The following is an 11,282-nucleotide window of genomic DNA, read 5'->3' as shown; positions in this document are numbered from 1 at the left end:
TCAGTTGGCGAATAATGCTTCATATCTATGTATTTTTTCTATTGTTTCCTTTTCTTTGCCATACAATTTGCATTAACAACTGCTTTATTTTAACGAGTATTAGGAGGACTTTCTAGAATGCTGTTTTTCTACAAAGTACGGCGAGTAATTTTATGACAAATTTTTTCGTTTTACAGTTACATAATTTCGCTTTATAGAGTTTCATGAAAAACCCAGGAAGGTTTCTGGCTTATAAATTCCGTTGCTGGTCAGAATGCCAACTAGATCATTGCTTATGTAACCATCAGCGACCCATTTGAAGCACACCCAGTTTTGAGGAATCTGCATGCGCCTCTCGAGTGCTTAAATGTAATATCCGCTATCTGCAATTTTCATAAAAAACTAATTAGATCCTAAACTTTGAGCCCATCTCTGCCTTATGTATGTATGTACATATATGTTAGTTCTAACTTTGAAACTTTCGACTAAAAAGCAATATATAAGGCTAGTTGTAATATTATTGAAGACAACTAAGTCTGAGGTGAGTTCTGATGTCAGATACTTGTTTTCGTGAAAATTACAGTTACAGTCAATAAGCTCTTGAGATGTAGATTAGGGTTATGACACCGGACTTTGTTTAGATATAAAAAAGTGTCGCGACAACGACCTATTTAGTCCGATGTTCTTAGTTCACTTAACAATGCCAGTTAAGGAATACAGTGTCACAGAATTTACAATAAAAATTGAAAGTCCGAACACAGGTTAATAATAGATAAATTTTAAGAAAATCTAATGCTAATTTGCTGATTCCGAATATACCTTTAGATTTTTTCATTGGGTTTTAGTTTCCGAAATATGTATTATAAAATTTCCATAATTTTTACCATACACAGACTCCTCTATTTTCAGTAACAATAAAGAATAATAACATCTGATAATTATAAAAATATTTTGGCGCTTACACTTTTGATGAGTTTTTGGCAAAACTTCTCATCTTGTTTCATATTGTTACCCAAACTGGAGGGAAATGAATTCTTTGAGAAGCTTTTTCATGGCAGAAATACACTCAGAGGTTCGCCTTTGCCTGCCAAGAGGCAACCTTTTCCATAACAATTGGTAGGCATAAATTATCCAAATGACATTAGATACTTCAAATGGTCACATATCTACATCAGAAAAAAAAAATTGGTGCATTTCAAAAAACCCCACTCAATCAACACTTATCATTTTAATAATAACAATAATAATAGATTGGCGCTTACACATATGTTCTCCTCGTATTTTACAAAAACGAAATTTCCTGCAAAAACTAGTAATTTTCTGAAAAAATTTCTAACTAAATTAAATTTTTGTTATTATTCGCATGTATTTTTTAATCCACATGTGCGCGGGAGTTTCTTTAAGGATGTTTCCCGAAGCTATATGCCGCGGAGCATCATATGGCACCACAGCTATTTACAAATAAAAAAAAATAATAATTAATGTAGTATTTATATAAGTAGATGCTTTTTTGTTTCACAACTATCTGCCTATTGTCTTGGCATACAAATGTATGTATATCAGACGCATAGACTTCGGGCTGTAAAATACAGTTGCTGACCTTCTGGTCCGACGCCCTGGCCGGTATTGGAACGGTACGTCGGCCTTTCCGAGGTTTAGGCCATTTCTCCATCTAGTTGAGTCTAATTCGGACGATGCCTTAAAATTGTGTTCAAAGTTGTGACTCGGAAGGTATTTAACAACAAAAGCTGGCTGGTAGGCCAGGCTCCTGACCAGCTCGTGTACGCACAAATATACCTGTGTTTGTTTGTATGCAGCTCCCAGCTACCAAGTTGGGTGCTCACTTTTGCGGTTAACCTCAAAAATACATACATACATGTGTAAAAGTTAGCCACGATCGTAAGCTGCATTTTTCTCTCTTTGCTTATAAAATTCTTGGCGATTCGTATAACGCTTTTTTTGCGCATGAATCATCGACTCCATTGAATAATACATACATGCATATGTACATAGTACTTACATATGTATGTACGTAAGTGGTAGCAGTCAAATTCAATGCAGTCAGATACTTGGCCTGAACGTTTCCGTTGTACTCGTATCTGAAAGTTGTATTGACTGTATTTGATTGTATTTTGTGAACTGTTGCGCTTAACCTCGAATTAATTTTTTTTGTTGGTTTTTCATTCACTACGAGTATATGTAATAAAAACAAAAGAGTAGCAAAAAAAAAAAAAACAAAACAGAGCAAGTTCAAAATAAAGTTTAAATAAAAGTGTATGTAAAAAGAAAAATCGTAAAAATGCTATATTCGTTAAATAAAAGCGTGAATAATACGAATGAGAATTGAAAACAAAACACCGTAAACTTGGCCAATCATCAAACATATGTACGCTCGTTCGTTCGCTCGTGCATTTGACCGTTCATACGTACATACGTCTAACTGTTAGCGCTTTTCACTTTGCTTTCGATCCGTTTGTGACAAGAGAGTGGAGTTGTAAAAGTGCTTGAACTGGGCGAGAACTGCGCTCATAATAATCGCATAACAAAAGCTGCATACATACATATGTATGACGTACATATGTACATAATTACCCAACAAGCAAAATAAACTTAAAGAAAGTTTTTTTTAAGTTTTCAATTATAAACATTAAGCTTACAAAACGTTGATTTTTTGTTTATAAAACGCTTGAAAGTAAGCGTAATATAATCGAAAAGGAACATTGGTTTTAAGCGTAGGAATATAAACTTTTAATAAATGTTCAAAAGAAAGCTTTTTATAAGCGTAAAAGTGTAAACTTATAATAAAGGTTCAAAAAAAGTTGTTTATAAGCGTATGAATATAAACTTACTAAAAATTTAAGAAAAAAAGCTTTTTATAAACATTTTTATAACCCTTTATTTAAAGATATTTTAATAAAAACTCATACATAGATTGCTTAACTAAAAGAAATGCGAATTTTCGGCGGACTCATCTACAGTCGCGAAAATGTAAATAGGGAATAGACATTTTAGCATACAAATTCACGATAACACACAAAAATTAAGCATAAAAAAGTTAATTATTATATCTTGTTGTTGACTCGAATGCTCCACCGGGTCCTGGATTGGATTTTTTTTACCGCATTGGTTTTATTTCATTTTTTCCTTTTAATAAAACATTTTAAAAAACGTAAACACGTCACTTACGATTGAAAAAATTTATATTTACTACTTCATGTCGTTGGCATTTGCATTTCATTTATAAGTTTAAGTTATTTATAAACATTCGCTCCCAAAACTTATTAAATGTTTATTTGAAAAAACTTGTAATAAGCTTAATATTAAAAATGCTTATTTAACGCTTATTATAGCAAACTTACTTTAAGTTATTTTTAAAAACATTTACTGAAATGCTTGTTGGGTAGCATTAAAAATTGTTTTGGTGTTGGTGTTGCTCTCGAAAATGTCAAAAACAAGCGACTGTAATTCTACATATATCAGCAGCTTCTTTTGTGCAAAACGTGTTCTTTTTACGTTGTTGTCGCGTTTTTGTGTTATTGACCGCTAAAGAGTCATCAATTTGTTGGGCTTTTATGAACTTTTTTTTGTCATTTTCGTCGTTGCTGGCAGTTATGCAGGAATTGTTTTTCTGGTAAGTGAAAAATAAGTTGTTTTGAAAATTAGTTGTGATAGTATTGAGTAATTTTTGTATAAGTATTTTTAAAACTTCTGCAACGATTGGGTTAAAATGACCCAATATTCGTAAAAAAATTCTCTAATTACAGAGTTAGATAATTTGGAGGAACTACATATAAAAAATAGTTAATTAAAAAAAAAGGTTAAATAAACAACTGCGTATTATTATCGGAAGTCTCCTGTAAAGAAGCAAAGCTTTTGATCGAAAAATATTGATGTTCAAGAATTCTATACCACATGGTGTAATAATAACAAGGTGTTGTCAGTAACTTAACCTCACTTTTTCGGCAGGTCTATTCCGGTCACGCATTTTAAAGTACTAGAAATGGTACTAATTATTTACTACTTTTAATCCGTTGGTGCATACTACTTCAAATTAAATGAAGAAAAATGTATAATTACAGGCTTATAAGCCTGAATATATGTTTGTATCGGCAGCTCCACACAGTTTGGACATATATTGTAACTTTAAAAAAGTAAAAGCCGTAGAATAAGACAATTTCCTATTAGACTGTAAATGATATTCTAAATAGATTAAAACACATAAATATCGATAATATAAGCGAATTCCTAATTTAACCATGCCACCACTCTATTCTAATGTATCAGTAGTTCATTTGGCTCAATATTATGACAATGCAGCAAAAGTTATTTAATATAAAAAATCGCCTTTCCATACTATTTTTGTGAAAGTTTTTCTCTATTGATAACCACGATATCTTTTATTTTTCTACTTTTTGAGTACCAAAATTATACAAATCCAGCAATTTTAAATATTAATATTGTTCTGAAAACACCAAGTTCTTTAAAAATTGCGATAAAACGAATTACTAAAATGGAGTATTTTAGATACTATTTCCCAACGAATAGTAGTATAAAAATTAAGATCGGCAGCACTGAAAATAAGCATGCCGATCTTGTCAAAATCACAACAAACACGTCGCTACTGACAACACCTTGTTATTATTCCACCATGTCTATACCATTTCTACGAAAAAGTATTTTTTTTGTGAGAGCTTAACATTTTAAATTTTTTCTTGTCCGTTTTATTGAGAGCTGCATACTAGCCTTTACACTGAAAAAAAAGTATAGATAAGAGTGTTACTCATACGCCATGACAGTTTGTCATACACCGGGTACAACCGATCCCCCGCTTCCTTGTTAATTGGGATAATGGAGTAAGTTTCGTAGATCATTCTCCAATACTTTATTTCCCGTCTTTCTGCTCTTCCCTGATTCACCCTTCGTGGGGCTCGGCAGCAGCTCTCTTTCTATGCACGTATCTCGCTTAAGAGACTCAAGCTCACGCCTCCTGTAATTTTTCTCCACCTCCTCCTTCGTATTTTTGTGAGTGTTGCTTTTTTAATTGGTATTCATCTGAGTCGTAAGACCATCAGCCCGACGAGGAGGTCCCAGTAAAGATGCTGTAACATCCTGCCTGGTGTCCGGAATGCTCTGGCTGCAAATTGTCAGAACCGGACAGGGCCAGCGTAGATGATAGCTAACCAAACATCCCCGTCTGAATTTAAAGCAGACTAGGTGGTAATTCAGCTAAGCCCCGCACCGCTACAAGGCGCCCGTCCCAGCGAAGGTTAATTTGGCGGTAGCTGGCCCGAAATTAATGTCTACACATGTCTTCTAAGCATCACTCCCGAACGGGTTGATCTTAACATAATTTGCAATTCATCAGCTGCTTTCTTTTTTCATTTTCGCCAAATGCAAATGTAATTTTGTCACTCACTCACATGAATGTATGTAAAACATTAGATATATTTTGCATATTATTATTTTTATTTTTTTGTACTTTTTGCACTTGGTTGTGAACATTCACTCTTCAATATGCTAACAAACAAAGATGATCTCATATTGTGCCAATAGATTTTGTTCGTGTTTTGCCAATATATACGTATGTATGTATGTATGTATGCAGGCATGCACAAATACCCTATTTGCTCAAATGGGTTTTGCATTTCTAATTTGCGTTTAAATAGTCTCATACCTACACATGCATGCACTTAATGTATGGCCGGTAATATTTTGTTCTGGCTTTTTCGAGATTTTATTTTTATTTTTTGATTAATATTGTACATATTGTGCTAAAAAATTCGAACATTACGTACTATTTTTGTAATTGATTAATAACAATTGAATGCCATTGTACAAAAGTAAATGCATACGTATGTACATATGTCAATATGTATGTGTATTCATATACATATGTGTGTATATGATATTAATTATGAACCATAAATTTAAAAATAGAGCCGAAACGAAAATTTCAACAATACTTTTTTTATTCTTGAAAATACTATTTCGTTTACTGAAAGTTGGTTGCTGGAACAATTACAGTACACACAATATGTCGGGAATTTCGTAGTTGATTATATTTAAATAGCTAACTTTGATATTTAAAATAATATTGCCGTAAATATGTAAACATAAGTATATGTATATGTAGATATGGTACATACTTATGTATGTTAATAGCACATCTTTAGAGGTCTTATAGATAACCAGATGTAGTAAGCAGAAAACAAACTGACGATTTTTGCGACATCACCATGTAAAAGTAGTCAGTTGAAAGCAACGTAAAGTAGTCGAGGCGCTAACAGTTAAACGTACTTCAAAAGTAGTGAACTTATAGTGCATTTATAGTTAGTTGAGTTCCCTACAGGGCAAGTACACATTCAGACATATACATATATGTATACGTAGTACTTACTTGACCAAAAAGAGTGATCGAAAATTTTGCCAATATTGGTGACTCAGAAGCAAAGTTGTACAGACGCAAATACTGGCAGCACGGATGTACTCGTATGTTCATACATACATACATACATATGTATGTATGCAAGTGTATGGTGTAAGAAGTTATTTAATAGCTGGTTTTAAAGTTGTCATATATGAGTGTATGTACAATGTGTGAAGAGTCATGAGGCAGAGGGGTAAAATAAATTTTCCTCATCTGAAAAGGATTTAGTTCCGAGGATTTTCATGTCTTTATCGTTCTTAATACTTGGATACGTACAGCTTCTGTGAGACGAATTGACTCAACTTCAAGCGAAATTTTTTAGAGATAATATCTTAATAAACATATATATGTATGTACATATGTATGTTTAATCAGCGAGAAATATGCGGAAAGTTGAAATTTTAAAACTTATCAAAATATGTTCGTTTTTTATAAATAGGAATACAATCAGTTTTCGCTACAATTAAGAATATCCATGATAAGTGCTTCCACGTCCGTATGCACATATTTTTACACGATAAACAATAACAAAAAAAAACAAGTAAGAAAGTCTAAGTTCGGGCGGAGCCGAACATTAAATACCCGGCGCAAGTATTAAATATATGTTTTCCACCTTTCCGAAAGCTACCGCTACATGATAAGCCGGGGTGTATACATTTTAAGTAAATTAGCGTCCTTAAATTTCGAAATATTGCAGTTTCAAGCATATCTGAAATTTACCGTTATATGAAAAGCGGCCTCAATTTTAGTCCGATTTCAACAATTTTCAACGGTTTGCTTTTATGTGGCAAGCACAATAACCATACCGAGCTTGGTACAAATTGCTAGAACGGTTAGCGAGATACATATATGTGATCACAAGTGGGCGGTGCTACGCCCATTTTCCAAAATTTTGTCATAAACGTATTTCTTGGTAAAGAATTGTTGCAATCATCAATTTTGAATAAATTAGCTTCAATATTTACTGATTTATCGAAGATTTTGTATTTCTCGAAATTACCGTTATATGGTATGTGGGCGTGGTTATTGTCCGATTTTAGAAATTTTCGGCCAGTTGGTATGCTGTACCAGGATCAATAACTGTGCCAAGTTTGGAAGAAATTGGTGTAGCGGTTACCAAGATATACACATGTAACCATAAGTGGGCGTGGCTACGCCCATTTTCCAAAAATTTATAATATTCATGTTTTCCGTCTGAAACTAATTGTAAGTATCAATTTTGAGTGAATTAGCTTCAGTAGTTACTAAAATATCGCAGTTTTCGTATTTCTTAAAATTACCGTTATATGGGAGGTAGGCGTGGTTATTATCCGATTTCGCCCATTTTCAATACCATCCGTCCCACGCCCAAAAGAAGTTCACGTACCAAGTTTCGTTAAGATATCTCAATTTTTACTCGAGTTATCGTGTGCACAGACGGACGGACGGACGGACGGACGGACGGACAGACAGTCACCGCTTAATCGATTTCTCTTTTCATTCTGATCATTTATGTAAACATTTGTCTATATCTATCTCGATTCGTTTTGCCTGTTACAAACAACCGTTATGTGAACAAAGTTATAATACCCTTGTGCACAAGTGCGCTCGGGTATAAAAACTACGTAAGAAAAGCGAAATATATTTCATACGTTATTTTAAATGCGATAACTTATGCCGGGTCGCGGTAAGGAATCCAACGAAATCGGAATAAATGAATGATTAAAGACATAACGGTTTATTTTTTTTCAAAGAAATTTTCTTTTGTACAACACTTGTTTACGTCTTTGCGCGCTTTTTGCGCGACCCATTACGAGTATTGTTGTGTTGGAGTTGATTTGTGTCGGCTGTGGCGGGCCAATATAATCAAAAAAGTGTGTGCGAGTGCTATGTAGATAGCTACTTAACAATCAGCGAACAGTAGCAACGAGCAAAAAAAAAAATATTGAAAAATTGTTATAAAAAAAGCGCGAAAAAAACGAAACATACACACATGTACATTGTACATACTAGTGTGTACATATTTACATAAATGTTCAACAAGCTCAATGCTACAATTCTAAGTACAAATATGAAAATCACATAAAATAAATATTGGCTGAGCGCCAGCAAAGTCAAACGAGATTACTTATTGTACGGTCAAAGATATTCAAAGAATATTTATCTAATATAAATTACTTTTTTTTTTCTTAATTGTTGTTGCTTTCAAGGCGCCGGTTAATGCCTTCTATTATGAGAGATAGAGTGATGGGGTAGACCACTTGATTTTTATTAATTTGTATGGAATTAAAAGTAATTTATAAATATCGACATGCAGTTGTTGTTGCTGCTTAGTGAAAGTGAAAGCAAAACAAAAAAGTATAATATATCTAACGCCAAATGGGTATATTTTGTTTAAGATGAACGGAACTCTCCGATGAAATGCTTTTAAAATAATTTTAGGTATAAATGCAAGATACATCGATGTAATATTTCAATTAACTCAGATAAATTTGACTTTTTAAACAGGTCGCAGGCAATCCGCTTTAAAAATATTTTTGAGAAAAGGCTTAATTTTAACTTCTTTTATTTGACAGCTGTATTAAAATATTTCATTTACTTGTTTATTCTTAATTTCTAAATAGGTGGCAACCTTCTTAAAAAAATATTTTATAAATAAAGCTTACTTAAAGCTCCGTTGTTTAATACCCATATTAAAATATTCCATTTTGGATATGAAACTGAGTCTGAAATTCTAAACAGCTGGTAACCCTTTTAAAACATATTTTCGAAATAAAGCTTTCTTAATCCTCTCGTTTGTCACCCATTTTAAAATATTTCGTTTGGCTTGTTAATAAAATGTGTCCTAAATTTCCAAATAGGTGGCAGCCCTCTTAAAATATATTTTCATAATAATATTTACTTAAACCTCTCTCATTTGTCACCCATATTGAATTATTTAATTTAACTTGTTAATGAAATTAATTTTGAATATAAAATCAAGTGGCAACATTCTTTAAAAATATTTTCCAAATAAAACTTTCCTAAATCTTTTTCGTTTAACGTCCATATTAAAAAAAAAAACTCTAATTTAACTGCTTATCTAAACTTCTCCTTTTATATTCTTGCTAAAAGATTCATTTAGCTGGTCAATTTAAATAATTTCGAATTACTAAGCCGGTGGCGACTCTCTTCAAAAATATTTTCGAAATGAAGCTTTCTTAAACTAGGACCGTTATATACATACCTATATTAAAATATTTTGTTTGATTTTTTAATTAAATTGGTTTGGAATTAAACAGGTGGCCTTCCTCTTAAACAATAATTCATTTAACTTGCCGAAAATATGCTCGAAATAATGTTTACTCCAACCAACTCCAAAGTATGTTGGAAATAAAGCTTCCTCAAACCTTTCACGTTTGACACCCATATTAAAATATTTCAATTAACTTATGAACGAAATTAATTTTGAATTGCTAAACAGGTGGCAGTACTCTGAAAAAATATTTTCGAACTAAACCTATACCGTTTTATAGCCATATTAAAATATTTCGTTTAGCTTGTTATTTAAATTGATTTTGAAAATATAAACAAGTGGCAACGCTCTTCAAAAATATTTTCGAAATAAACAATTTTTGAACCCTACCCTTTGAACACACACTTTTTGTAATTTTAATTAACTTGCTAAGTCATTGATTTTAACTTTTGAAACAGGTGGCAGCTCCATTAAAAAAAAATTGTTACACATTAATCCAGGTTATAATATATCTGTGTGCCAAATTTCATGGAAATACGTTCCACCGTTTTAGCATGAAAGAGCTACAAACATACTCACAGACTCACTTAATACCAGGGACGGTAATTATTATGAGTGATATAGTTTAGATCAGCATTTAATCATTATTTTATGATTTTCATTTTTTTCACTTAAAAATAATAATTAGTATTGAGTTTTACTTTTTCGCTCAACGGAAATAATTATTATTTTATGATTTTTATTTTTTCACTCAGAAATAAAAATTATTACTGAGTTTCATTTTCCACTTAAAAATAATGAGTATTTATAAAATTTGAAAAGGCCATACAGACGCAAGCTACTGAAATTTTGACCTGAAAATTTTGGGACTTAATCCTTTTGTTAGGGTGTCGCTACCTCTAAAAATAATACGTCGGGAATCTCGTTGGTATAGCTTTTGAACGATCATTATTTTTAAGTGAAAAATAAAACTTAATAATAATTATTATCTTTGAGCGAAAAAATAAAAATCAAGTAATAATAAGTTGATTTGAGCGAAAAAGGAAAACTCAAATATTAATTATTATTGTTTATCTTTATTGATTCAACTCGAAAAATAAAATCACTGTAAATTACAGTAGAACGTACGAACACAAATACGTGAGTATAGTTAAAATGGTTTTACGACGATTACAACTTGTCGATTTTTTTGGTTAAAATTAAAAAAAAAATGACTATTGTCCGTCCCTGCTTAATACTTTCACATTAAATTCTACCACTTTTATAGAAAATTAATCATAAGATCGTTGCTTAATATGACATTACAGCGGTAGGCGCTCGAAGTGTTTCCCTACTATGGAGGACCAGGGCATATCAGGGTAAACACTTTAGCACTTGACTGTGCTAAAAATACTTTTAAAAAATTTGGCCCACCTATATACATATTGTATGTATCTTTTATGTACATTTATGTCCAAAAACAATGCATGCATTCATACATATGTATATTTGTTTGTCAGAGAATTGCCTTAAAAAATAACTCAATTCAAAGAAATATCTGTACTATTCCAATAGTGATAAAATATAAGCGAAAACCGTATAGCAACACAACTTTAGGCTCCGCCTGAACAATGATAGAGATTTGTCTTGAATGCGATATTTGTTTTCATGTCCCAAGTGATA

At 32.1% G+C, this 11,282-nt stretch overlaps 1 protein-coding gene across 1 annotated transcript in view; it reads left to right on the top strand.

The window, feature by feature from the left end:
• Positions 1-2,322: 2,322 nt before the first annotated feature.
• Positions 2,323-11,282, top strand: part of LOC118741166 (vascular endothelial growth factor receptor 1-like) — a 135,332-nt gene continuing 126,372 nt past the window's right edge. Inside the window, exon 1 of the mRNA XM_036473033.1 lies at positions 2,323-2,365. The gene's annotated coding sequence lies outside the window, so the exon portion shown is untranslated. The remainder of the gene's footprint in view (positions 2,366-11,282) is intronic.

The sequence above is a fragment of the Rhagoletis pomonella genome, unplaced genomic scaffold, assembly GCF_013731165.1.
Source record: "Rhagoletis pomonella isolate Grant_MI unplaced genomic scaffold, Rhpom_1.0 Rhpom_scaffold_00006, whole genome shotgun sequence".
In the NCBI taxonomy this organism is placed as follows: Eukaryota; Metazoa; Arthropoda; class Insecta; order Diptera; family Tephritidae; genus Rhagoletis; species Rhagoletis pomonella.
This window is presented reverse-complemented; position numbering and strand designations above follow the sequence as displayed.